The 15,240-nt window shown below is 36.9% G+C and overlaps 1 protein-coding gene across 1 annotated transcript in view; it reads right to left on the reverse strand.

Annotated features, from left to right (window-relative positions):
* Nucleotides 1–15,240, reverse strand: part of LRATD1 (LRAT domain containing 1) — a 54,827-nt gene that overhangs the window by 21,837 nt on the left and 17,750 nt on the right. Inside the window, exon 3 of the transcript XR_016395518.1 lies at nt 1–15,240. This exon is cut by the window's left edge and continues 21,837 nt beyond it; it is cut by the window's right edge and continues 13,728 nt beyond it. The gene's annotated coding sequence lies outside the window, so the exon portion shown is untranslated.

Here is a 15,240-nt window from a genome sequence, read left to right on the forward strand (position 1 = left end):
ATTGAGTTAATTAAGCATGAAATTTAGGGAATTTTAGTAAGTGCAAGAGCAATAACAATATTAAAGGAACCACGGGGGGAAATGGGAACATAATCAGGAGGTGATGAATTTATAAAAACGAGGGTAGAATTGATAAATTCAAAATATGATTTAAAAAATTTTTAGACTAAGAATAAATCATGGAAAGTTCTATGCTAAAATGTTTGATTATCTCAGAACACCCCTAATTTTCTGTGAAAACATATATGACTTAAAATGATTCAAGAAGAATGAAAAGCCTGAATAAACCGTGGAATTGAAAAAAATTAGTAGAAAAATTATGCCTCTTACATGATCCCAGGCTTGGACAGTTTTACATATCTTATATTTTCATGTAATACTTTCTATGCTGTTGAAACTGTTCCAAAGCAGAGAAAAGCTGGAAATAGTCACAGATTTATTTCACCAAAACCTGACATTGTTAACACAGAAAAGGAAACCAGAATCTCACCTGCAATTTTGAAAATAGACTAGGGGAAAAAAAGCCTTTATAAAATGCCAAGAAATTGAAATCTAGAATGGTATTTAAAGATAGTATACCATGACTGCATTGGTTTTATTCTCGGAACAAAACACTGTTATAAAATTAGTTGTATTATTTTAATACATCTTGTTGATATATTAGAGAAGGAACATTTTTAATCAACTGATAAAAGTGCTGAGAAGTCATTTAATGAAATTCATCACCCACTCATTTCAGATTAATGAGAAAAGGAAAACAACAATGATGTGTAGTGAACTGGGAATATAGAGACACTTCCTAAACATTATAAAGAATATCTAAAATCAAGAACTAACTGAATACTAATGTTGAATCATTACACACATTCCCATTAAAATTAGGAACAAGTCAAGATTTTTTAAAAAGCTCATTATCACACCCTTTCAAGAAACTTTAGACAATTCAGTAATATATGCAACAGATATAAAATTTCAGTGATTAGAAAGGAGAAGTAAAACGATCAGTGGTAGAAAATGGTATGATTGCTCATACAGTAAACCAAAGGTCATGAATTATCTAGGATATCCAAGAGAACCTGTTCAAATGATGAGGTTTTTAATTCGAAGTGGTTCTAATCTGGAATAATGAGTAAATAGCAAAGGAAATTTTGAGGTTGAGGGAAATCTTGAATGTTTTTCCTACCAGCTGTTAAAAAATATTTTAAAATGATAATGATTAAAACAGCATGCTGCTATTGACTTATTCAAACAGATGCCACACACAAACTGGCTAATTGGAGAAGAGTTTAAAAAAGGGACTACTGACAAACAAACATGTGAGCAGATTTTAGAGAAACTGAAAAGGGCTTATGCCGTATCCAGGCCAGCAACATTCGAGAGCCCTTAGGCTTGAGTGGAGGGGAGAGTAGTTACAAAACCAATGAGAGCTGCACAGTGGGAAGTGGACACTGACAAGGGCAAGTCCTTCAGCAGAGGGAGAGGCCAACCCAAGGCCACGTGACCAGGAAGAAGCCAAGGCAAGAAATATTCCAACCTCAACCCTCCTTCCTCTGTCTCCTGTGATATCTCCCAACTGGAAGCCAGGGTGTAAAGGAGCCATTTTTTGTTTTTTTTTCCTGTTAATCTTTCTTTTTTGAAAATGTTCAGTTTTCAGGATTCTTTTTTTTTTTTATTAAACTTAAAATTTTTGTTTTGAATAGTTGTAGATTCATATGCACTTGTACTAAATTTGGCAGAGAGATTGTGTGTACTCTTTTGTTTCCTCAATGGTAACATCTTGAAAAATTATAGTAAAACATCATAACAAGGAAATTGGCATGGATACAATTCACCAATAGTATTTAGATGTCCCCAGTTTTACTTGTACTTATTTATGTATATGTTATTTACTTCTATTTGATTTTATCATGTATAGGCTCATGAATCTACCACCAAAGTCAAGATGCAAAACACGAGGATCCCCTGTGTTGCCTGAACATAATCACAACCCCTTTTCTCCTGCCCCTTGATTCCCAGACCATGACAACCACTAATGTTCTCTTCATTTTTTTATGTCATGTCAAATGTTATATAAATGAAGCCTGTTGATGCAGTCCATAGAGGTCAGCAGATAGGGGATGGCCAGATTGGGACAGACTGCATAGATCCAGAAATCCAGAGAGTACATCTTGAATGGCAACTGAAAATATCATGCTAAATGCCAAAATTGACAAAGGACGAAAATAGATAGTCCAAAAGTAAACTCTAAAATATTTATTCAGGGCTTCCCTGGTGGCGCAGTGGTTGGGAGTCCGCCTGCCGATGCAGGAGACGCGGGTTCGTGCCCCGGTCCGGGAAGATCCCACATGCCGCAGAGCGGCTGGGCCCGTGAGCCGTGGCCGCTGAGCCTGCGCGTCTGGAGCCTGTGCTCCGCAACGGGAGAGGCCACAGCAGTGAGAGGCCCGCGTACCGCAGAAAAAAATAAATAAATAAATAAAATAAAATATTTATTCATTCAACAATTCATTGAGTGCTTACTCAACACACCAGGGCACTAGCATAAGTCAATAAGAAAAGCAAGATTATTCAATAAATGGCACTAAGAGTTGAGTAGCCTTTGGAAAAATTAGACCAGTTTATGTGCAGAACTGTGCAAATGGGCTCATTCAGCACCCAGTCCCCCCTCTTTCTAGCTTGACTTCTTGTACCATAGAGGCTGGGAAGCCTAAAATCACAGGCTATATAATATAGTAATTGATTTGCTCCTAATGTTAACAGGAATGCTCCTAAGAGCACAGATTCTGGAGCCAGACAGTCTGGGTACAAATCCAACTCTGCCATCCATTAGCTGTTTGGTATGGAGCAATTACTTTCTGTGTCTCAGTTTCCTCATATGGAAAATGGGGACACAATAGGATCTTGTAAAAAATAGTTAATATCTGTAAAAGCACTGAGAACAATGTCAGGCACTCAATAACTATTGCATAGCATTAGCTATTATTGTTCTGCTTCTCAGACTCCCATGCAGCTAGCATTCAGCATTTGACAAAAGTTCTATCCAGGAGCTATAATTATGTATCACTGGGAAGGCAGAAGTGGGCACCGTGAAGTGGCAACAGTGCCCAGGAAGCTTGTTCTTGTGGCAGAGACACTTGATTACTCTGGGGTGGTGGTTGTGGACAGCTCTCCAGTCCCCAGCATCCAGCAGTAATGGATTCCCCTAGAATGCTCCCATGATGTGATTGGGAGGTTTTGTTGTTTTCTTTTTGTCTGTCTGGGTTTCTGTCAACTGTTTGGCAACCAGCCCTCCTGGTAATTCAGTAAATTACCTTAAACTCCTTAGTAAATCCCTCACTACCTAAAGCAGCTAAACTAGCTCTATGTCTGACCAGTTCAGATCATTGCCTTATGTCAAAATAAAACCCAGATAATTAAGGATTTGCTTGTAAAAAGTCAAGCTATTTAAGAAACAATTAGAAAATAAATGTCAGCTCTTCAGTGACCTCAGCTTGAAAAAATGAAAAACTGTAAATATAGAAACACTGGAAGAAAACCTTAAGAGATTTGACCACATAGTTTATATGTTAAAGATCATAACTAAAATTAAAATACATGTAGAAGGTCAAGAAGATTTCAAGAGATTTGACAATGGTCATACTCTTAACATATTAAAGTTTATATAAATTATTATAAAAATATTAAAGCAGCAATAAAAATAAATCTAAGAAACAGCATCAGATAATTTATATCAAAATAAATGCAATATATAAAAAAACATGTATTTACTGGTAACTTGAAAATGCAAATTAGAGCAAGGAACCATTTTTCTTCTTTGACAAATTGGCAAAGAAGCCAAAAAAAAAAAAAAAAGAAAGGATTTATCCTTATCCTGGCAAGGAGGTAGGATATCTCATTCTCTGTTACTGGGAATATGAATTGGTAAAATCGTTTTGGAAGACAATTTGGTAATATTTACCAAGGCATTATGCAATCTACTCCTGGCTTTAAAAGCAGGCCACTCAACCATGCTTCAGGCTGTGGCTGGTACATACAAAACAGCTTGAAAATAAAATGTTTCAGGCAACTGCCTACATCCATTCCTGGACTATTCTGAGTGTGGCCTGCTGCAACTCTCCATGGCCACTGAATCCCAGCTCCAAATACCAACTTTGGAATCAAAAGCTTTTGGACCCTCAGTTATACCAAACTGTCCAATCTTCTATGGTTTTCAGATTCAACTTGACATCTCACCCAGTCCTAAGCCCTCAGTGCTCTAGTTCCCCAGCATCTCCTTCCATGTAGGAATGATGTCCCCTCCAATTTGCCCAACCTCATCGCAACGGGCTGGCCCATCCAGCTGGCTGACTTCCTCTCATTCCCTCTTCCTCCTCCTTCTCCTGTTAGGCATGGGATATTTGAACAGCCTGCACTCTAGATCCCAAGTTGATTAATTTTTTCCAAAAGCTAAAGTTAATACTATATACCTTCCAGAATAAGTGTAATTGAAAAGGCTTCTTACATGCTAAATGGTGTTTTTTCTGCATTTTGATACTATCGTGTATGATTGAGTCACTTATGTGCTGTCTCTTCTTGACCACTTTCAAACATGTAGTGTCTTTTACTCTGTTTTCTGCAGCATCTCTCTAAGCTTTTGAGGTGATTACCATTCCTCTCAAATAGTTTTGGATCCCTCCTGCTCTGGGGAAGTAAAATTCCTCCCTTCTCATTTATGAATCAATGGATTTTGTGAGTTCCTGCTTTAGCAATTTATTTTTTTAAATTTAATTTATTTTTTTATACGGCAGGTTCTTATTATCTATTTTATACATATTAGTGTATATATGTCAATCCCAATCTCCCAATTTATCCCACCACTACCACCACCCTGCCCCCTGCTTTCTCCCCTTCGTGTCCATATATTTGCTCTCTACATCAGTGTCTCTATTTCTGCCTTGCAAACCAGTTCATCAGTACCATTTTTTCTAGATTCCACATATATGCATTAATATATGATATTTGTTTTTCTTTTTCTGACTCACTTCACTCTGTATGACAGTCTCTAGGTCCATCCATATCTCTACAAATGACCCAATTTCATTCCTTTTTATGGCGGAGTAATATTCCATTGTATATATGTACCACATCTTCTTTATCCATTCGTCTGTCAATGGGCATTTAGGTTGCTTCCATAACCTGGCTATTGTCAACAGTGCTGCGATGAACAATGGGGTGCATGTGTCATTTTGAATTATGTTTTTCTCTGGGTAGATGCCCAGTAGTGGGATTGCTGGGTCATATGGTAATTCTATTTTTAGTTTTTTAAGGAACCTCCATGCTGTTCTCCATAGTGGCTGTATCAATTTATGTTCCCACCAACAGTGCAAGAGGGTTCCCTTTTCTCCACACCCTCTCCAGCATTTGTTGTTTGTAGATTTTCTGTTGATGCCCGTTCTAACTGGTGTGAGGTGATACCTCATTGTAGTTTTGATTTGCATTTCTCTAATAGTTAGTGATGCTGAGCAGCTTTTCACTTGCTTCTTGGCCATCTGTGTGTTCTTTGGAGAAATGTCTGTTTAGGTCTTCTGCCCATTTTTGTATTGGGTTGTTTGTTTTTTTTAATATTGAGCTGCATGAGCTGTTTATATATTTTGGAGATTCACCCTTTGTCCATTGATTCCTTTGCAAATATTTTCTCCCATTCTGAGGGTTGTCTTTTCGTCTTGTTTGTAGTTTCCTTTGTGGTCCAAAAGCTTTTAAGTTTCATTAGGTCCCATTTGTTTATTTTTATTTCCATTACTCTAGGAGGTGGATCACAAAAGACCTTGCTGTGATTTATGTCAAAGAGTGTTCTTCCTATGTTTTCCTCTAAGAGTTTTATAGTGTCTGGCCTTATATTTAGGTCTTTAATCCATTTTGAGTTTATTTTTGTGTATGGTGTTAGGGGGTGTTTAACTTCATTCTTTTACATGTAGCTGTCCAGTTTTCCCAGCACCACTTATTGAAGAGGCTGTTTTTTCTCCATTTTATATCCCTGCCTCCTTTGTCATAGATTAGTTGACCATAGGTGTGTGGGTTTATCTCTTGGCTTTCTATACTGTTCCATTGATCGATATTTCTGTTTTTGTTCCAGTACCATACTGTCTTGATTACTGTAGCATTTTGGTATAGTCTGAAATCAGGGAGTCTGATTCCTCCAGCTCTGTTTTTTTTTTTTTTTCCCTCAAGATTGCTTTGGCTGTTTGGGGTCTTCTGTGTCTCCATACAAATTTTTAAGATTTTTTTTGTTCTAATTCTTTTAAAAATGCCATGGGCAATTTGACAGGGATTGCACTGAATCTGTAGATTGCTTTGGGTAGTATATTCATTTTCACAATATTGATTCTTCCAATCCAAGAACATGGTATATCTCTCCATCTGTTTTGTGTCATCTTTGATTTTTTTCATCAGAGTACGATAGTTTTCTGAGTACAGATCTTTTACCTCCTTGGGTAGGTTTATTCTTAGGTATTTTATTCTTTTTGTTGCAGTGGTGAATGGGATTGTTTCCTTAATTTCTATTTCTGATATTTCATTGTTAGTGTATAGGAATGCAAGAGATTTCTGTGCATTAATTTTGTATCTTGCTACTTTACCAAATTCATTGATTAGCTCTAGAAGTTTTCTGGTGGCATCTTTAGGATTATCTATGTATAGTATTATGTCATCTGAAAACAGTGACAGTCTTACTTCTTCTTTTCTAATTTGTATTCCTTTTATTTATTTATTTTTTCTTCTCTGATTGCCATGGTTAGGACTTCCAAAACTATGTTGAATAACAGTGGCGAGAGTGGACATGCTTGTCTTATTTCTGATCTTAGAGGAAATGCTTTCAGTTTTTCACCATTGAGAATGATGTTTGCTATGGGTTTCTCATATATGGCCTTTATTATGTTGTGGTAGTTTCCCTCTATGCCCACTTTCTGGAGAGTTTTTATCATAAATGGTGTTGAATTTTGTCAAAAGCTTTTTCTGCTTCTATTGAGATGATCATATGGTTTTTATTCTTCAATTTTTCAGTATGGTGTATCACATTGATTGATTTTCATATATTGAAGAATCCTTGCATCCCTGGGATAAATCCCAGTTGATCATGATGTATGATCCTTTTAATGTGTTATTGGATTCTGTTTGCTAGTATTTCGTTGAGGATTTTTGCCTCTATATTCATCAGTGATATTGGTCTGTAATTTTCTTTTTTTGTAGTATCTTTGTCTGGTTTTGGTATCAGGGTGATCGTGGCCTTGTAGAATGAGTTTGGGAGTGTTCCTTCCTCTGCAGTTTTTTTGGAAGAGTTTGAGAAGGATGGGTGTTAGGTTCTTCCCTTTCATCACTTTAAATATATTGTGCCACTCCTTCTGGCTTGTAGAGTTTCTGCTGAGAAATCAGCTGTTAACCTTATGGGAGTTCCCTTGTATGTTATTTGTCATTTTTCCCTTGTTGCTTTTAATAATTTTTCTTTGTCTTTAATTTTTGTCAATTTGATTACTATGTGTCTTGACATGTTTCTCCTTGGGTTTGTCCTGCCTGGGACTCCCTGCACTTCCTGGACTTGTGTGGCTATTTCCTTTCCCATGTTAGGGAAGTTTTCCACTATAATCTCTTCAGATATTTTCTCGGGTCCTTTCTCTCTCTCTTCTCCTTCTGGGACCCCTTTAATGTGAATGTTGGTGCATTTAAAGTTGTCCCAGAGGTCTCTTAGGCTGTCCTCATTTCTTTTCATTCTTTTTTCTTTATTCTCTTCCACAGCAGTGATTTCCACCATTCTGTCTTCCAGGTCACTTATCTGTTCTTTTGCCTCAGTTATTCTGCTATTGATTCCTTCTAGTGTATTTTTCATGTCAGTTATTGTATTGTTCACTTCTGTTTGTTTGGTCTTTAATTCTTCTAGTCTTTAAACATTTCTTGCATCTTCTCGACCTTTGCCTCCCTTCTTTTCCAAGGTCCTGGATCATCTTTGCTATCATTATTCTGAATTCTTTTTCTAGAAGGTTGCCTAACTCCACTTCATTTAGTTGTTTTTCCTAGTATTATCTTGTTCCTTCATCTGGTACATAGTCCTCTGCCTTTTCATTTTGTCTATCTTTCTGTGAATGTGTTTTTTGTTCCACAGGCTGCAGAATTGTAGTTCTTCTTGCTTCTGCTGTTTGCCCTCTCACTTTAGCAATTTAGAAACTTCCTATCTTCCTTTTCTCCAAATTTTGAGCAAAATATGAATTGTCTTTAAATGGAGAAAAAAGTGGTAAAGGCACTTTTTATATTTATCCTTTATTCTTCACTGTAGCTGCACTTAATATAGGTCATTTTGTAATGGTTAATTCTCTGTAGAAGTCAAAATGAACTCTGAAGAGCTAGTGAATGGGTTAGATTAAATGGCAAGTATAGCCAGTCTGACAGGTATCTCTACTTTGTCACTTCAGCAGCTTTAATAGCCTTTTTGAAGTATTCTGTTGACTGTCCTGTGGGGGGAGAGGTAGCTGTGGGATATTCATCTGAAGATTGCCCACTTTAGAAGTTAAAATCGGAGAATAATCCCTTAGAGGTGACTTACCTCACTTTCTTAAATGCTAAAAACAAACAAAACAAAACCAAAACCAGAAAACATCTCTCTGGTCACAATCAGCTTTCTCTTACTTTAGTAAAGTTTTCATGTATATCAAATATCACAGTAGCTAGTCCATATTTGTGTTTATCTAAATTTTTACTGAGTAAGCTTAAATAGACCCTATTAATCAAGAAACAAGAAAATGAAATGGTAAAAATAACTTACAGCCAGCCAGACTGTGCAGAAGCAAGTTTCATTATTGCTGGAGGCATATTCGTTCAGTCAACAGAAAGTTGCCAAATATCTTCTCAGTGTCAGTCACAACACGTTGTCAGGGGAGGGGAGAGGTGAAGCTTCAATGCAGGAAGTGTTACAGTTGAAATGGGCATAGAGTGTTATCAGAGTGGAGCAAGGTGGTGACCATTACTCTGGAGAGTTCTGCAGAGTTTTACAGATGACTTTTGATGTAGAGCAGGAGGAGTCCAACCAGAGAGTACAAAAAGTTTACTGAAGAGAATGGGAATGCTGGAGAGTGGAGATGGCAGAAGCCATGGCAGAAAGGCAAGGGAGAACGACTTCTTGGGGCAATTTGTGGTAATGAGTACAGCCTCTTGAAGGACTTCTGAGCAAAATAGATCAACATCCAAAATGTGTCCAAACCCTTCTATCCTTTAGTATCCTTCCTAGATGACTACATATAATGTAAAAGAATAATAATAATAATAAAAAAACAAGATGTGCAAAGCAATTAATAGCAGGTATTTAAAATAATAAAATATGAGAAACAATCTCCAAGTCCAGCTATTCAGAACACTTTATATGAAAATAAATATTATAAAATAAAGAGTTTGCAGTTTCATTAGAATTAGGAAAGATTGCGGCACGTGAGTATATAATGGTGTGGCTATTATGGGTATAGCTGTACAAAACCTAAAAGCAGAAGGATTAAAAGTAGGAAAGAATCATAAATGTTGTCAAGATAGGGAGTCAAAGTAAGTTCTTTGGTTTTCATTTATAAGGTTTTAGGATGGTTTAATAGTCAGTTTTTAAAACAGTTGTTACAGCCCGCAAAAGAAGAAACTTCAGTCTAGTGAATTCTAAACTGCTGGACTTGGACTTGTACCTTGAGTCTAAATTTCCCATTTAGGGTAGCAGTCAACTATTAGGCAACTATAAACATTGTTTCCAAGTGCACATGACACATTCACCAAGATATACTCTATTGGTCATAACTTAAGTCTCAATACATTTCAAAGGATTGAAATCATACAGAAGATATTCTCTTTTCAAACTGGAATTAAACTAGAAACAGTAAGCTATCTCGAGAATATTTGCAAACCAAGGAACGTACTTCTAAGTAACTCTTGGGTCAAAGAAAAAGAATAATAAACGCACTAAACACTAATTATTAGGAGTGAAGGGGGCACATCACTACAGAGTCTACAGATATTCACAGACAATGAATATACATATAAAAACTTTATGCTAATGAAGTTAACAAATTACTGAAATGGACATATTCCTTGAAAATCTTCATAGGTGATTGTCATGCACAGCCAAGTTGATAATCGCTGGTCAAAAGGATGCCACATATTCATGTGACTGGTATCAGGCCAATCGTGCAGTACATCCCACCGTTCCTCCAATCTGCTCCCATCTCTTTCTGACTTTAAATCTTTAAGGGTTCTAGTTTGCCCACAGGATAATTTCCCTTTTTTTTTTTTTTTTTTTTTTTTGCGGTACGCAGGCCTCTCACTGCTGTGGCCTCTCCCGTTGCAGAGCACAGGCTCCGGACGCGCAGGCTCAGTGGCCATGGCTCACGTGCCCAGCCGCTCCGCGGCATGTGGGATCTTCCCGGACCTGGGCACGAACCCGTGTCCCCTGCATCGGCAGGCGGACTCTCCACCACTGCGCCACCAGGAAAGACCCCTGTCTTCTTAATTTAAAGATTAAAAAAAAAAACGAAAAAAACCCCCACATACTTCATGACCTGTTTCTTACTTACTTATCCTGCTTCTTTTCTTTTCATTCTCTCCTGTATCTTATGTTCCAGCTATAAAACATACTAAAACTTAATTACCACATTTAATTGATTCTAAAATATACATTTTTCACATTTCCATATCTCTGATATTGGGATGCATTTTGTGATCAGTGGAATCATACAACTAATTTGCACATTGTTTTTGTCTTAGTGGTACCTATAATAATAATGAAACATGCTTAGATGTTATGCTTTTTTTCATGCGTATTTGATTAAACACATAGAACTCTATCTGTCTTGCTCCTTTTTCCTTATTTTATGCAACTGAGCTGAACTCTCAACAGTTATCACAAATGTCATCTCCTATTTCAAATTTTCCTTAACAAAATACTGCTATTTATTGAGTATCTATTATGTTCTAGGCTCCATGCTACATACTTTGCTTACGGCATCTCTTTTATGTATTCTGGTCACTTGATGAGCAGGAGGCATTATCCGAGGTTCCCAGAGGTTAACTAAGTTTCACAAGGGTCACACAGCTCACTAAAAAACATGGCACAGTTGGAACTGAACACAAGTCTGTTTGCTCCTAAAGCCTTTGCCCTTCCTATGACACCACAATGCCTTTCCTAACAAGGCCCTGTTATTTTTCAAATTAGCCGTACTTTTATCAGGGTTCTTACAGTATCTATTTCACTGTATTGTAATGATTTTTCCTATCTTTCTCATTTATTAGGGAATAAAAATACTTTATTACTACATCCTTAAGACTTAGTCGAATGCCTGATATATAGCAACACCAAAGAGTAAATGTTTTAACAAATGAATGAATGAGGCATCTTGACTGTGAGATTTTCCTGGTTCTTATGCTTCTTCCAACCACACACACTAGAGATAGCATCAATGACCCTGGAAAATTAAACAATTTATAAATAGGATTATAAGCTAGAATTTAGAAGCCTAGACTCTTAAGGCAGTGGTAACAAATGGCTTTCATCCCCATACTTACTCTTAACTATTGAAAGTTTATCAGAGTACTGGGCTCAGTACTCTGAGGCTGTATTAGCTCAGTGAGAAGTACAGGGGTTGATATCTGCATTGTCTGTCTTTTCTGGGCAGGGGAGGAGAGAGTGGCAGTGCTCCTATATGTGTTCACCATCAGCACTTGAGTCAACCTAGTTCTCTCCATCTTCGGGGCCTTTACAATTGCTGTTCTCTCTACTTGGAAAGGTCTTCCTCTAGATATGACTCTCGGTCACTCCCTTATGTTCTTGAAAATTCTGGTTACATATCCATTTGTCAGAGAGGCAGACCCCACCATTCATTCAAAATAGCACATTTCCCACCCCATCACTCACTATACCTTTTTAGTACTCTATTATTATTTCTTGCACTTATGGGCATTTTGCATTATATGTGTTTTTTTGTCCACTTATTGTTTGTCTCCTCCATGTGAGCTCTATGTGGGCAGAGACTTTGTTCTGCTCACCCAGGCACCCCAAGAGTACCCAGCACATGGTCCATGTTGAGTCAATAACAAAGTCATCAGTGTGGTAATCTTTCTGTCCTTTTCTCTCATAGCCATTACAGCAGACAATCAGTATGAGAAAAGACACCTACTGTCCTTAGAGAATTTCTTATGTTTAAGGTGGATCAATTTGTAAATTGCATCGCCTTGGTGTCTGATATATTCTGGATCTCTGACCCTTTACAATTCTCTTATTCTCCTCTAACTCTTATGCCTCTTACCTACCTTTCTCTTTACTGTTCTTTACCATGAGAGACTTTCTGTTTCTCCAACAAGAGAGAATTTCAAGACTTGTTAACTCTCCAGTCCAAAGGACAGCCCTCTTTATTTCCTAAATGGATGATTTTAATGATTTCAGATGATTAACCCCTGCATTTTAAATCATTTTCTTTCCCAAGTATTTCCTATGGAAACAGTCCACCAACCAGCCCAGATTATGGTAAATTGGGCTGATTGGCCAGCATCTCAAGGTCAGCGTGGGTAGCAACTCAGACGTTGAGTTGTTTTTCTTTCAGTGTTGGGCCTCCTGCAAAATGCAGAACCAAGTTCAGAAGAGAAGAAAAGCAGTCCTGTCTTGAACGTTAACATCAAATTAAAAAAACTTAGGAAAGAGGATAGTAGAGTTGCCCCATTCAACCTCTATATTACAGACACTCTCCAACCACGGTGCAAGATTCCAATAACACATTTAAGCAGTACATCAGTTAGAATATAGTTTCTGTATCTTGTGACAAAAGTCCAAAGTGACAATGCTTTACACAAGATAGGAGTTATTTTGCTTTTTTCTAGAGGTCTAAGCTTCTATGGCAACTGTGTATCATGAATCTCTCAGGACCCCAGGCTTCCTTTCTCAACATTCTCTAATATTCCAAGGGAGTTGTCTCTGTCGACAAGGCCACGTTACTCACTACTTCATCTACATCCCAGCCAGAAGGAAAGGGAAAATAGAGGTGGAAGGACACACCGGTCCCTTTAAGATCCCGGGCATGATGTTGAACATGTCATTTCTACTCTCCTCTCATTTGTTAGAACTTGGTCACATGAACACACCTAGGTGCAGGGAAGGCTTTGACACATCGTGTTCATTCTTGGAAGCCTTGTAGACAGCTAAATATGAGGGTTGCTTCTGCTATAGAAAGAGAGAAGGGTTATGGGCATACAACTACCAGATTTTGTCACAGGAAAAGAGGGTGGATTTTTTTCTAGCGTCAAGAACCATCTGTGGAATACTTGAAATTCTTCTTATTGATCTCACTTGTGGTTCGATGTGTGTGATGGAGCAGTGGTTTCTAAGACAACTAGCTGGTCATTTAGATGGAATCACTAGAAACTGTTCCTCAATTTTGTAGGTTTGGAGATATATGGGCATAGATTTATGCAAAACAGACTCTCAAAAGTTTAATATATAAACCAGATAAAGAATGTGATTTAGAATGAGAAACATATATAACTGTTAATTCACATAGGTTGTTTGTGTCAGGATCATATGGGAAGCTACTAGGAAAGCCAAAGGATAACTGGGAAGTTTTGCTGGTTGAGTATAAAGAACAAGAAAAGGAACCAGCTCTTCCTAACATTCAATAAAAGTTCATCAAAAAGAAGAAATTTAAGTGACTTCCTGGAAGCTCTTATAATAAATACATCGTCTTAGAACTAGGAGGGTATTTAAAGATTGTTTAATTTAGACTCCAATTTTTAGAGATTGAAAACAGAAGTTCAAAGTGGGGAAATGACTTGCAGCAAAATAAATCTCATAGTTCATTAGAGGCAGAACCAAGGCAAAAACAAATCAAACCAAAATAAAACAAATCTCCTTATTTCCAGTACAAGCAAGGATTTTTTTCCAGTTTAATTTACACTGGATGTCTCTCATTGCTTCATTTAGTTAGTCATTCATTCTGCAAGTTTAAACATTAAAAAACAACAGAACTTATTTATTTAAGTAGAGAAAAACACAACCCCATTGTTACCACCCAGATTAAGAAATAGAATGTCACCAGCACCTCAGAGGTCCTCCTCATGCCCCTGCCATTCTACTCCCACACAAAGGTAACCACTATCCTTATATGTAACACTATAGATTAGTTTTGCCTGTTTTTCAACTTCTTTTGGTCAACATTAAGTTAGTGAGATTTATCCATATTATTGCATGTAAGTGTAATTCATTGATTTTTATTGCTGTAGAATAGGCCATTATTTGGACACAGCACACATTATTAATGCACTCTACTGCTGATAGAGGTTTGAGTTTTTCCCAGCTCTTTGCTATTACTAATAATACTACTATTAATATTCTTGCACACCTCTTTTGTTACACCTATGTATGCATTTCTAGGGTCTTATACTTGTGTGGGATTGCTGGGTCATATTGTATGAGTGTTTCTAAATGTAGTAGAAATGGAAATTGTCCAAAGGGCTGGTATCATCGTAAATGCCCATCAGTAGTGTTGATGACATTTGTTGATAGGGTTCCAGGAGTTTTACATCCCTACCAGCCCTTGGTATTGTCAATTTTTTTCATTTCAGCTTGTGGTTTGTGCATAGTGAAAGTAGAAATAATAAGAACTTTCCTTAACTCAGTAAAGAGTTTCCACTAAAAACCTACATCAAACACTATATTTAATGTTGAAATTTTAGAAGCTCTTGTTTTAATATCAGGAATGATGTGAAAGTTCTCGTTAACATTGTTGGTATTTAATCTTATGCTGGGTGTTCTATTCAGTGCAGTAAAACGAATGCAATGAAATAAAAGAAATAAAAAAGAGTATTGAGGAAACTTCTGAAAAGGAAGTAATGAGAGAGGATCAGTCCTACTGCCTATTAAAATCACAATACACAGCTATAATAATTTATATAGCATAGACCTGAAGCATTAAAAGACAGAGTGACCAATGGAAAATAATACAAAAATCAAGAAATAGACCCACATATATATACAAAAAATGTAGCCTATGATATAGAGGGCATTTCAAATCAGTAGGGAAAGATGGATGGGTTTATTCAATGCATAGCCATTATGATAATAAACTTGGATTCATACTTCACACCAGAATAAACTGTGAATAAATAAAATATTTAAATCTAAAAAAATGAAAATATAAACCTACTGAAAGAAAGTACAAGAGAATTTCTTGAAAAGAAGGACCTTTCTAAGTAAGTTACAAGATA

Source organism: Delphinapterus leucas, chromosome 13, assembly GCF_059928025.1.
Source record: "Delphinapterus leucas isolate spDelLeu-1000000601 "Yukka" chromosome 13, BTC_Dleu_Yukka2, whole genome shotgun sequence".
Taxonomy (NCBI): domain Eukaryota; kingdom Metazoa; phylum Chordata; class Mammalia; order Artiodactyla; family Monodontidae; genus Delphinapterus; species Delphinapterus leucas.